The sequence below is a fragment of the Sphaeramia orbicularis genome, chromosome 1, assembly GCF_902148855.1.
Source record: "Sphaeramia orbicularis chromosome 1, fSphaOr1.1, whole genome shotgun sequence".
NCBI lineage: Eukaryota > Metazoa > Chordata > Actinopteri > Kurtiformes > Apogonidae > Sphaeramia > Sphaeramia orbicularis.
In genome coordinates, this window is record NC_043957.1 from 15107711 (window position 1) to 15121590 (window position 13880).

At 42.7% G+C, this 13880-nt stretch overlaps 1 pseudogene; it reads left to right on the plus strand.

Annotated features, from left to right (window-relative positions):
* Positions 1-1700: 1700 nt before the first annotated feature.
* Positions 1701-13626, plus strand: LOC115434744 (NACHT, LRR and PYD domains-containing protein 14-like; annotated as a pseudogene).
* Positions 13627-13880: the final 254 nt, after the last annotated feature.

Below are 13880 nucleotides of genomic sequence, written 5' to 3' on the forward strand. Positions count from 1 at the left end.
AATTTGCATTGTGTTAAATTTCCTGTGACTTCAACTTCATTTTGCACTTTAAAAATTGCACTTGAAAAACTGTCTACCTTTTCTGTTATAACTGTTTGTTTTAATTGATTGTTATTTTCTTTCATGGTGTGTGCTGCTGACCTGGCCAGGTCGCTTTTGTAAATGACATCTTGATCTCAATGGGACTCTATCTGGATCAAAGGTCAAAAAAAAGAAAAATATGTGAGTTAGTGTTACTGGTTCTTCAGGTCCTGATGGAACACTGATCCATGAACACATTTAAAGGTTTGATTTCATTCGTTGAGGTTTTCCATGCTGTGGTTCTCTGATACCGAGCCCTACAAAATGCCACAGAACTGGTTGGACGACAACAACCATCTTCAATTACACAACGACATGGAGTTGAACACAACATGGAATGAACCTATTCCTTGCCGCCGAAGCCACGCCCCCATCATCAGACCTTAAAGGCCTATGGTTGCCATGGTACCTTTGAGTTCTAGTCCAGTTCTAATGTTGTTGTTTGTGTCCAGGTGGAGTCTCAGATATGGACCAGGGTCAGGACCTGGACAGCGGACCCCTCCCCTCTGAAAATTCTCTCCATGCTGAACATGAGAACCAGGTCAAAGGTCAGAGGTCAGTTCAGGGTCTAGGTTCCTCACCCACTGTTCCAGAGTCATCGGCATCGGCCTGTAGATTCACACAGTTGGAGTTTCATTCACTGTAACATGAACTGTGTTCTCCATCTGATCCACATCTGATGGATAGTGTTATGTGGGGTGTTTGAGGTGTTTCATAATTCTCCTGTCATTCTTTAATCTTCTGTTTGTGGTGTTTCAGGTTTCAGCCCCAGAGGTCGGTTTCTCCTGGATCCAGATCCATGTCCATGAGAGTCCAGTCCAAATCAAGCCCTCTGATGTTTAGCATTGAAAGGTAAGAAACAACCGCACAAACAACAGGCTGATTTTACTTTCGTTACATTTATTATATTTATTAACTAACCCATATGGAGACAAATATTTTATTCAATATTACATTTTATATGATTAAGAGGAGGCCTGAGAAGATTCCATTTTTCTGCAACTATGTTTCATTTTTCACTTTTTACTGTTGTTTTTACTGGTGTTTGAAATGATTGTTAGGCCCAAGCCGAGTAAAGCCAGCGCAGGGCCTATTGAGTCTGCAGTGGGCGCATGGGGACGAAATCGCCAGTGACGCGGTCGCCTGTCGCCACTGTCGCCACTCACACATATTCACATTCACTGCAGTGAGACCTTTCCGAACATGTACAGAACATGTACACCTGGCAGTGGCAGCTGCTACATACACAACGCGGAAACAGCAGGAGCTCCCTTCCCTCTATGCATCTCCAGCCTTTTCCGAATTTCAGCCGCTTCCGCGTCGTGTTTGTTGAAGCCAAATAATATCATATGGCTGCACTACTGCTGCCACTGCTTGGCAGCTGCGCGAACTTCCATTTCCCACAATGCATGTTGCGACAAAATTCCGAAGATGCCCGAATTACCCCCCAGCTCTGTTTGTAAACAAATGGTTTGTTAATGGTGGATGGCACTTCAAAATTGTTCACCATGATGCAAGAGATTCAGGTGAGTAATCACAGAAAGACTTACAGATTCATGATACTTAGGCTATGACTGGGGTTTTACAGATCTGATGAAAAATTGGTCACAAAAGTCTCCTGCACCTTTAAAGATGCAGACAGATATGAACCGAGCGTTCTGTCTGTCCTCTGCGTACATTACGTGTGTTTTTGTCTGTTCTCCAGGAGCTTGCAGATGTGTACCCAGATGGAGAATACAGAAACAGTACCTATTTACTTACATGAAGCGAGCCTAAATGAGCCTTTAGGTTCTCCCTCAAAGCCTCCACATCAACAGGAGGCAATTGAGATGGTTCATCTGGTTAGTCTCCATGGTCTCATGTCCAGCTAAGAGGAGGTCCCAAAGCCAGGACATTCTGGAGGGCTTTCCAGGAAAACCTCAATTTCTGGACCAAGAATAGGTCTGCCACCATGGTGTTGTCTGGTCTGCAAACCTGATTATGATGGTTGAACTGTATTCAGGTACACAGCTGTGAGTGAAGACATGGTGCAGTGTTGGCCACGTTTGGGCCGATGTGAGCCAGATTTTATATGTGTTTTTACCTATTGATTCTGCAGCTCTTCCTTTGCTTCAAGTCGTTTAGATTGGATGGATTATTCTTGAGGCATGTTTCCATAGAACTACAATCCATAATTCTTCTTTGCCTGTGTGTCCAGCTCCTCAATTTGTCCAGGTTCTTCACCAAAACCTGTATAACTGTAAAGAAGATGCTAGGCAGTTCTGGCTGATGAGGATGTAACCTAACCTTAGTGTGTAGACTTGATGTTGGACATAGAAAGCTGGGTTTATAGTGAGGACAAGTCAACGGGTATACGGTGATCTTCATGGATCTAATCACAATTCTTCAAAACTAAATATGATGGTCCAGAACATTGTTAGTACTTACTGTCCTAAGATGTCTGTCTCCAGTGAACAGTTAGCATGAATCAGACAAATTAACACTATGTCGAACATTATGATGGCTACATGGAATAAATTATCAGGTGCATTAATTGTATTGTTTAAGGATGTATTTTCATTTGGATGTTTAGAAACCAGTGTGCCGCTGTGCCAACGTACTCTGAAATGTAACATGAAGAACAAGTTCCAGTGTGTGTTTGAGGGCATCACCAAACCAGAAAACCCAAAAACCCTCCTTAACCAGATCTACACAGAGCTCTACATCACAGAGGGAGGAGCTACAAAGGTCAACCATGAACAGGAGTGCAGACAGATTGAAACAGCATCCAGGAAACCACACAGACCAGAAAGAACTATTACATGTGAAGACATCTTTAAAACACCACCTGACAGAGATCAACCAATCAGAACAGTGCTGACAAAGGGTGTGGCCGGCATTGGGAAAACAGTCTTAACACAGAAGTTCTGTCTGGGCTAGGCTGAAGACAAAGTCAACCAGGACATACACTTCATATTTCCATTCACCTTCAGAGAACTGAATGTACTGACAGAGAAGTTCAGCTTGGTGGAACCTGTTCATCACTTCTTCACTGAAACCAAAGAAGCAGGAATGTGGATCTTTGAAGACTTCCAGGTCGGGTTCATCTTTGATGGTCTGGATGAGTGTCGACTTCCTCTGGACTTCAACAACACTCAGATCCTGACTGATGTTACAGAGTTCACCTCAGTGGATGTGCTGATGAACCTCATCAGGGGGAACCTGCTTCCATCTGCTCGCCTCTGGATAACCACACGACATGCAGCAGCCAATCAGATCCCTGCTCAGTGTGTTCACAGGGTGACAGAGGTCAACAGAGGGTTCACCAACCCTCAAAAGGAGGAGTACTTCAGGAAGAGATTCAGAGATGAGGAACAGTCCAACACAATCATCTCCCACATCAAAACATCGCGAAGTGTCCACATCATGTGCCACATCCCAGTCTTCTGCTGGATCACTGCTACAGTTCTGGAGGACGTGTTGAAGACCACAGTGAGAGGAGAGCTGCCCAAGACCCTGACTGAGATGTGCATCTACTTCCTAGTGGTTCAGACCAAAGTCAAGAACATCAAGTATGATGGAAGATCTGAGACAGATTCATACTGGAGTCCAGAGACCAGGAAGATGATTGAGTCTCTGGGAAAACTGGCCTTTGAGCAGCTGCAGAAAGGAAACCTGGTCTTCTATGAATCAGACCTGACAGGGTGTGGCATTGATATGAGATCAGCTTCAGTGTACTCAGGCATGTCCACAGAGACCTCTGAAAGAGGACTGTACATGGACAAGATGTTCTGCTTTGTCCATCTGAGTGTCCTGGAGTTTCTGGCTGCTCTTCATGTACATCAGACCTTCATCAACACTGGAGTCAATCTGCTGACACAACAAACACTGTGGTCTAAACTTCTCAGAAGAGAACCTAAACTAACACACCTTCTCAACACTGCTGTGGATGAAGCCTTACAGAGTCCAAATGGACACCTGGACATGTTCCTCTGCTTTCTCCTGGGCCTCTCACAGCCGACCAATCAGAATCTTCTACGAGGTTTCCTCACACAGACAGGAAGTAGTTCAGAAACCAATCAGAAAACAGCTGAGTACATCAAGAAGACGATTGATAAGAATCTGTCTTTGGAGAGAAGTATCAACCTCTTCCACTGTCTTAATAAATTGAATGATCGATCGCTGGTGGATCAGATCCAATTGTACCTGAATTCAGGACATCTCAACACAGCTGGACTGTCTCCTGCTCAGTAGTCAGCTGTGGCTTTCATCTTACTCTCATCAGAAGAATGCCTGGATGTTTTTGACATAAAGAAGTACTCTGCTTCAGAAGAGGCTGTGCAGAGGCTACTGCCGGTGGTCAAAGTCTCCAAGAAAGCTCTGTAGGTGAATCAAAATGTCATTGAATTGTAAAGGGGTTCATTGTTTTTTTAATAAAACATTCTGTGTTTCAGATTGAATGGCTGTAACCTCTCAGAAAGAAGCTGTGAAGGCCTGTCTTCAGTTCTCAGATCCCAGTCTTCTGGTCTAAAACATCTGGATCTGAGTAACAATGACCTTATGGACTCAGAGGTGAAGCTGCTTTCTGCTGGACTGAGTCATCCAAACTGTCTGCTGGAGGTCATTGGGTCAGTATGACGGTTCCTGAGTGACTCAAAGATACTTTCATGAATAAGTGTAAACCAGTTCACTGTATGGCAAAGTCGGGTTGCTCTTTATCCATATGTGTCATATCAGTACCTGGACTCTTGTATGTTTTGTCTGTCTTGTGTGTCATTTCCTGTTTTATTTTGTTAATCCTCCTCTTGTGTCATGTCTGGTGTCTTTGCTTCCTCTCCCTGATTGTTTCACCTGTGTTGATTACCTGTCTCCGCCCTGATTTGTTCCACCTGTGTCTCATTGTCTTCCCTCCCTTCTGTGTATTTAAGCCCTGTGTTTTCCCCTGTCCTGTGCCAGTTCGTATTCCTTCCTTGTGTTGTGATTACCTACCAGCGTTTCTCTGTACCTGTTCGCCTGCCTGTCTGTTCGTTCCTGACCCGGATTGTTCCTCGTTGTTCTGAGCCTGCCTGATCCCCTATCGGTACCTCTGCCTGATTCTGCCACTCTGGTGTTCGACCTTTTTGCCCGGACTCATGGTTAGTGCTTTTGCCTTTCCCCTTTTGTACCGTTGCCTGTTTGTTAGACTCCCCGTGTATGACCTGGTCTGTCCCCTGACGCTTCTCTGCTTTCTCCTAGTCGGGTTCCCCTCGTGTGCTCCCGACCCGGGCAGAGAGCTTCCTTTTTTGGATTCGGACGTCGTGACGAATCCACACAAACATACCTGCGAGGATTCATTCAAGAAACCTTTTTGTGAACTGCTTTTCCTGTCCGTGTTTAATAAACACTCTTTAACTATATTTTTGTCTGTGGGTTGTGCATTTGGGTCCAGATCTTGTGTCACTGGTTCTAACAATATGGGTGTAAACTATGATGAAGAAGAAGAAGAAGAACTATTATATAAGATACGCTTATGATTTTACCTAATTTTTCTTCCTATTTCTTTAGACATTTGCAGTATGCACATAAAGCCTGATTAGATTTGAATAAATCCATTTCCACTGAAGTTACAGTTTTTATGGACATCATGAACTCTGATGAGCATCTCCAGTCACAGATGGACAAGTTCTCTGAGTGGTGCAGGAGGAATTTCTTTAACCTCAATCCATCGAAAACTAAACAGCTGCTCATAGATCTCCACCATGCATCTACCACTGCTACACAGCAGGTCACTGTCCACAACACTTCTTTTCATGAGGAAACTCCATAAACTTCGGGTCCATCAGTCAGTCTTATTTTCAACTTTATTCAATCAGTCGTCAGTGATTTTGTGTCATAAGTGAAGTTATTGGGCTGGACCTAGACTCCCTGAGTAGTAAAGTTTATTGCCAAAAGTATTGGGACATCTTCCTTTACACACATATCAACTTTGATGACATACCATTAATCCGTAGGGTTTAATATGGAGTTATTTCACCCTTTGCAGCTAAAACAGCTTCAACTCTTCTCTGAAGGATACAGTAGTGTGTTTATGGAACTTTTGGACCTCTCCTCTGGTAGTGCATTTGTGAATTGAGGTACTTATGTTGGATGAAGGTCTGGATCACAGTTTCCACTCTAATTAATCTAAAGTTGTTCTATCACATTGAGATCAGGACTCTGTGTAGGCCAGTCCAGCCCTGCACAACAAACTCACTCATCCATGTCTTTATGGGCATTGCTTTGGTCACTGTTGTCAGTCATGTGGGAACAGGAAGGGGACATCTCCAAACTTGTCCACAAAGTTGGACCATGAAATTGTCCACAATGTCTTGTTCTGCTGAAGCCTTAAGAGTTCCTTTCACTGAAACTTAGGGACCAAGCCCAACCCTTGAAACGCATCCACCACACAACCCTCCCTCCACCAAACTTTACACTTGGCTCAGTGCACTCAGACAAGTACCATTCTCCTGGTACCGCCAAACCAAGACTGGTGCATGGGATTGGCAGACAGAGAGGTGTGATTGGTCATTGCTCTAGAGTCCAGTAGCAGCTGCTTTATGTCACTGCAACCCATGCGCTGCATTGACCTCGGTGATGGAAGGCTTGGATGCAGCCGCTCGGTCATGAAAACCCATTCCATGAAGCTCTCTATGCACTTCTCTGGACCTGATCTACAGGACAATTGAAGTTTGGATGTCTGAAGATATTGACTGCAGAAAGTTGTGGACTTCTGCACATTGTGGCCTCAGCATGCTAATGACTGTGATATTATGTCACAGAACTTCTTGCCTGAGTTACTGTTCTTCCAAATTGCTTCCACTTAGTTATAAAACCACCAATAGTTAACTAGAATATGTAGTAGCATGGAAGTTTCATGAATGGACTTATTTCACAGGTGGCATCCTATCATGATACCATGCTGTAATTCACTGAGCTCCTGAGAGTTGACCCATTGTTTCACAAATGTTTGTAGAATCTTTCATGTCTAAATGATGGATTTCTTCACCTGTGGACAAGAAGTGATCAGAACAGCTCTATTCAATGAGTTGGAGAGGTCTTCCAATGCTTTGGCTGTATCTTGTAGTCATCAACAGATGGCTGAAAAGGAAAGACAACAGATCACCATCACTCCATAATTTCTAAACCGACTTACCTTCAGGATGGAGTGGGAGATCACTCTCATTGAACACAAAACTCACCATTTGTACCCACATGTAGACCTCTGAACATATGAGCTCTTATGACCCACTGTCAAGCAATTATTCATTTATTTACTATTTTATTTCTCAAGAACACCTGTTATTCTGATCAGTTACATTTTAAAACATTGTATCAAAAGATGCACATGGATAGATAGATTGATGGTTGGATGAACTATTGTATGGGAATGTTGTATGCTTTTGTGGTTGCATCAGTTTTTTGTGGTTTCACTTTTCAAATTCCTAACAAATAAAGTTACATGCTTTGTGGTCATCTAGTGCTGTCTACAGCACCCCATGACAATATAAGTTGTAAAGACCCATTTCCCATATTTATGATGTCATTTGAATATGCGTCATGTTAAGACCTCCGGCAGGGGCAAAATAACTTATTGGCCAAACCTTTTATGTGCACAACTTGGTCACATGGGTGATTTATTATTTGTTGTATTATGTAAAATATTCAATAACGTGTTATGCACGCTGACAATATAAAAAGGGGTGGATATGACGCACGTGCACAGACGTTTGAAGGAGTGGGACATCACTCGCCAAGTTGGAAGCTGGCCAGAGACCTTGTGGAACTTAACTGGTGGATTTAACTCACTTTTAGATTAAACTTTTTCCCCCTTCCCACATGGATTATTGACTTCTGTGGAGCTGCTGGAACCAACACGGGCCCAATCTGTGGTGGTATTACGCGACGCCATGAGTAGAGCCTGTGGCTACACTGCTACTGCTTTGCCTTGACTGTTTGCATGCGTGGACCGTTTGGGAACTTTGGGGTGGGTGGGTGGGTGAATGCCTTATGTTAAATGTTTTGTGTTAAATGAGGTGTGTTGGAGAAACTTTATGTGGTTGCTTTGTGGTGTATTTGTGGCATTTCAGAGATAATTGTTGTAGCAATAGTAAGCCAAATTATTATAAGAATAGAGCGTTGGTCTATAGATTAATTCAGTTACAGATTTATAGTTGAAGATGCCTGCATCTGACTATTAAACCTTAAACGTAAATTAACCCAAACAATAATTTGGAAACTTTGCAAAGGTGGTGGAACTTTGTGACGGAACAGTGAACCCGATAATGAAAATATACAGTACACAAGCACAACTGAGGCAGAGGATTTATACACACATAAAGAATTTATTGACTAACTAAGACATACAAATAACACAAAGACAATAGACAAATATGATAAAAAGGGATCAGGAGATTACGGACAGGAGGAAAGTGGACTAAATTGGTATATGGTTATATTCAAGATATTATCACGTTAGTGAGGTTAAGGTGAGGTCAATCTACTTAAATTGGAATCACGCCAACTCAGATAAGCCGGGAGTAAGTTTTCTTACAGGTTGTCGGTCTCTGAAGGATGCGGGTCTTGGCTTTGTGGGAGGATCCGACACGGCTGGAGTGGCCCGGCAGCGATGTGGACAGGAACAGCTGGAACGGCTGGATGCAGTCTGGACGGCGGATGGAGGACGTGGTGATGACGTCTCTGACAGTTCGAAGCAGCAGCTGATGTTGGCACGGCCCGAGCAGAGGAGGCACGAGGGCACGAAGGCACGAGCAGGACCAACGAAGTGAGAGGAGACTCACGAGGTTAAAGAGCACAGACTCCAAAGAGTACAGCACGAAGCATGAGCAAGGAGCAAAAGGCGGGAAGAGCACAAAAGGCAGGAAAAAGACAAAAAGCTCACAAAGTGTCAAAAGCACACAAAAAGCTCCGAGAGAAGTTGGGTCTTCTTCCTTTATAGTTTGGCCAGGGGCCAACCCATCTCGTCCTTCTCGTGCATATTGATGAGTTATTGATCTCTTTGGGCTGTACCTTCCTTTGTCCGTTTTGGGCGTGAATCCACTTCCTTTCGCCGGTCATTTACATATTTCAGAGTATCATCTCTCTCTCCCCCCCTTAGGAGAGGGAGAGAGAGAGGCCTCATGCAGGCTTGTAAGAAAACTTCTCCCAACCTTAAATAAGATCCTTAAATAAGATCCTTAAACTTTATACATCACCTGTAACCTCACTCAGCCTTAATAAGCTAAGTGTAGCAGGAGGTAAATTGTCCATCGGCAGCTCCTGTACCAGGTCCGCCCCGGTTTGCGCTAGCTTCCGCATTCCAATCATTTAGATGGAGTATATAGATGCGGGCGGACAGGGCACAGGTAAGCTGCCGTTTTGTCTGTTTTTACCCCTGCTGCTGATGTGACTGGTGCTGCGTTAAGCTGGGTAGGTGTTGCTGAACTGTATTCTGTTTGTCCTTAGGTTCGCTATTTTATCATTGTTTATCCTTGTTTTTATAGACACCAGCCGGGTCGCTGTGGCGGATGCCTGTGGGTCACACATACCTGTCGCTTTGTTTTCCTTAGGAGTCCGGCCATTGCTGTTTTTATTTGGGTCTCGTTACTATGATTTGGGTCTAGTGTTTCCGTGTTGGTTTTTGTTTTGATTGTTTGGGCTACGTTTATGTATTATGTTCCGGTGATTTATGTAGTTGGTTGTTCACCGAGCAGTGCCTTTTTTTTGTGTGTGTGTGGAACCTTTTTTTTTTCCTTTGTATGGATTTTAACTTGTGTTCCTTTTGCTGCAGGTTCTGGTCTGAGCACGGTTGCCCAAGCCGGTGGAGGGTCCGGTGTTAGAGTTCTTCACTGCTGCCCCATCACTCCCTGTGTGTGGTATTTTGCACGTCCTCACTCACTTTTGCATGCTTTTGTTATCCTTGTAGTTTTCTTGTTTTGTGTGTGTGTGTGTGTTGCACGGAGCGTGTAGTGAATACTCTGCCCCCATTTAATTCTGCCTCTCGCCGTGCGCACCCGCGGCCAGCCAGTCCCTAGCATTTTACATTATTGGAACCTTTCATTGTATTGTGTTCTTTTTATGGTTTTATTCTTTTTTACCATTTTTAGGGTTTAGTTTTTAATAAAGGTCGTTTTGTTTAATGATGTAAACCTTTATAAATAAATTTATGATCATTTTTCTCGTCTCAGGCTTTCTTTGACCACTCCATGCAGCTTTATTAATTTAAAATATTTACGTGGGCTTGTATTCCCCTTATTCTCGGTTACATAAGCACCATTATTTAGACATGCTATAAACAGTAATATTCTTACTTTCAACATGACACAAGTAGGACACATGTATATGAACCCACAGGTCGGGCAAATGGCTTGGGCATAGATATACATGAAAGAGGTACCCTGTGGAGTAAAATCAACATTAACACATTCCTGTGAAACTAGTGATCATTGCAAAAGAAACAAATTTTGTAAATCAGTCTTTTGTTCCTAGGATGCCTCCACCTCTGGGTAAACAGGAATGATGGGACACAGATGTTGAGAGGCAAAGGGGTTGACTGAGTGTAAACATGAGATCTGGGGTGCTCTCAGTTACCACGACAGGTCAGGATGGCTCTTGATGATGAACAGCAGAAAATTAGCCTAAGTTTTATTGTCCTGTGTGCTTTAAATTAGACTAGTCTCCATTCTTTAAGATCATTCGTCATCCTAAATGTCACTTGAAGAGGATGTCCTTGCGCTGACTTGGGTACCAACCAATCAGCATGGTTGTTCAGGAATTTGGTTTGACACGGAGAGGAAGATAATATAATTTATAATTCTGTTTTCGACTCTGTTCACTCACTCCACCGTCATGCGGCTACATTGTGGATGCACTCGAGTGTGGTGTGTGTATGGGAAATTCACCAGTGGAAAATAAAAGGCCAATATAGTGCTGAACGCAAACGTATTTTGTCTTTATCTTATTTTCCCCTGCTGATGGTTAATCCACCCGTGTCCTTAAAATGCATTGTAGCGGGGTCGCTTTAGAAAATAAATGAACTGTTACAAACTCATGCAAGAATCTTTTACCAAACAAACTTTTCATGTCCCCAGACTGTCAGGTTGTCTGATCACACTAGATGGCTGCACTTCTTTGGCCTCAGCCCTGAAGTCCAATCCCTCCCATCTTATAGAACTAGATCTGAGCTACAACCATCCTGGAGACCCAGGACAGAAGCTGTTATTCGCTGGGCTACAGAATCCACATTGGAAACTGGAGACTCTCAGGTATGGATGGGCAAACTCTACAATGTCTGGTGACAGTATGAATGTTTTGGATCATATGGGTCCAGCAGTCCCACAAAAATAGAAGGAGTCATTTTAAAACTTAATATAACTTCATGTTACTGTTTTTGAAAGCGTTAGTGTCATGGACAGTAAGAATTCATCTGGTCTAGATACTCATCAAACATTTACATTTGACGGAACAACATACAGAGGCTCACATACAAGGATATAGCATTATTTGATAACATTATGTTTATATGAAGATGTGACTTTCACATTAGTTCTTTGTCTAAACATCTGAAGAACTCTACTTCTGGTTGAATTGTCGTCAGGACTGATGTTGTGTTTTTTTCTAGGGTGGATCATTGTGGAGAGCAGTGGTTGAAACCTGGTCTGAAGAAGTGTAAGCGGGAAAGCTCTTAGTCACTTTATACTAATTATAAAGTGTATAATTGTGGTATTTATTAAAACTTAACTGAAGACAGACAATTTTATGTTTTTTCTCCTCAACCTACATCACTGTCCCACCTTCCTTCAAAAATTGTATTTTTACTTCACCTCCTATCACTCCCTACCTCTGCTACACCTCAGACACTTTCTACATCTCCCTTCTGTTGGATTCTGGACATAGCGTGGTCCAACATCTCATCCCCCTTTGGATTCCTGTGACCTTTTCCTTCTCCTGTGATGACTATCATTGCTGAATTACCTGAACCTAGCCTGGTTTCTCTCAAGTTGTGTCTTTCCATGTCTTTCCCCCTAATTTCTAAGACCTCATCAGATGTGCCAAATGTTAAACTGCAACGGAATTGTTTTCTCTCTGACAGATTTCTGTGAACTCACCATGGACATTAACACAGCATTCAGAAGCCTCAAACTGTCAGACAACAACAAAACATTGACACATCAGTGGGAGATTCAGCCATATCCTGATCACCTGGACAGATTTGACTGGTTTTATCAGTTGCTGTGTTCAACTAGTCTGACCGGTCGCTGTTACTGGGAGGTGAAGTGGGCTGGATGGGTGAACATTACCCTGGCCTACAGAGGAATCAGAAGGAAAGGAGTCAGTAACAACTGTGTGTTTGGAGCAAACAGTCAGTCATGGAGTTTGCTCTGCTCCAATGAGGGTTACATCGTCCGCCACAATGACGAAAAAAAACCTCCTCCCCCAGTGCTTGTCGTCCTCCGGTCGAGTAGCGGTCTACGTGGACTGTCCTGCTGGATCTCTGACCTTCTACAGAGTCTGTTCTGACAAACTGATCCACCTCTACACCTTCAACACAACATTCACTGAACCTCTGTTTGCTGGGTTTGGGTTCAGACAACAGGTTCCTGCTTCCTCAGTGTCTCTTTGTCCTCTGTAGGACATACACAGCTTACAGGACTTGTTGAGTTTAACTTTGTTAAGTTCAGATCTGACAGCAGCTTCCAGCTCAGCTTCTTCAAACATTAACTTCTACAGTTGTTTTATGTTTTAGAAGAATAACAATGACAACACAGCTCCGTATTTTGTTTTCATGTGGTTGAAAGTGAAGTTGTCCTGCATTAACTAATAGATGAGGAAGATACGTTATTCATTGTTTGTCTTCTACTTTACTAATTCTTGATGCAGCACCACGACAAGCGAGGAGGGAAACCCGTTATTCAAAAAGTTTGGTTCGTTTTAACAAAGTGCAGTGAAAGAAACTCAGACCACATGAATGTTTTAGCCCCAAATGAACCAAGTACGCAATAAAACCAAGTCTACCAGACAATTAGGTGTGAAAAGGACTAAAGAAAAGACTTTAGAGAGGTGGAGCACATGTCTGATGTCTGACAACTTGATGTGGTCAAATTGACTAGTTGTAAAACAAAGTCATGAAACTGTGCAATATGTGACTAAAATGTTTATTGCTTTTACCAACAGCAGTTGAATGTATGTAAATAAGGATAATGATTTTCTTGTCTTTATAATCAATGTATTAAATGTAGCCAAAGAGAAACTTCCCTTAATATCATGGTAATGTAGTATTATTGTATCATATCATAGCACTTTTGGGAAAATAATATTAAAGATCCTATCAAAAGTGTTATTATTGTTTCTCTGTTGACATTAACGTAAACCTACACATGGGTTATGCAAGGTCTCAAGAACAACAGCCTGATGCACATGATTGTACACAAACAGAAACCATGAGCAACATGTAAATACCCATTACAAATGGCTCTTACAAAGTCTAATATTTTATCTTCTTTCCTTCTTTCTTTGACTTAAACAAAGTATAATGCATGATGCATAAATGTTTTGTTTGACCATGTAATGACTGGATATACTCTCTCTGGTGTCATGGCAGACTCTTGGATTAAATCATCCACGTCTAAACCCCATGATCTATGAGACGGTAGATGGTAAACTGATTGTAGAGGATGACTTTCTGAACTTCTTTGCAGTCAAGATAAAGACTATGAGTCAAAATGAACTTGTCCTTTTTTTTTTTCTTTTCTAATTGGGCTCAGCTGGCTGACAAGCAGCTGTCTGTACTGATAAGGCAGCAGCCG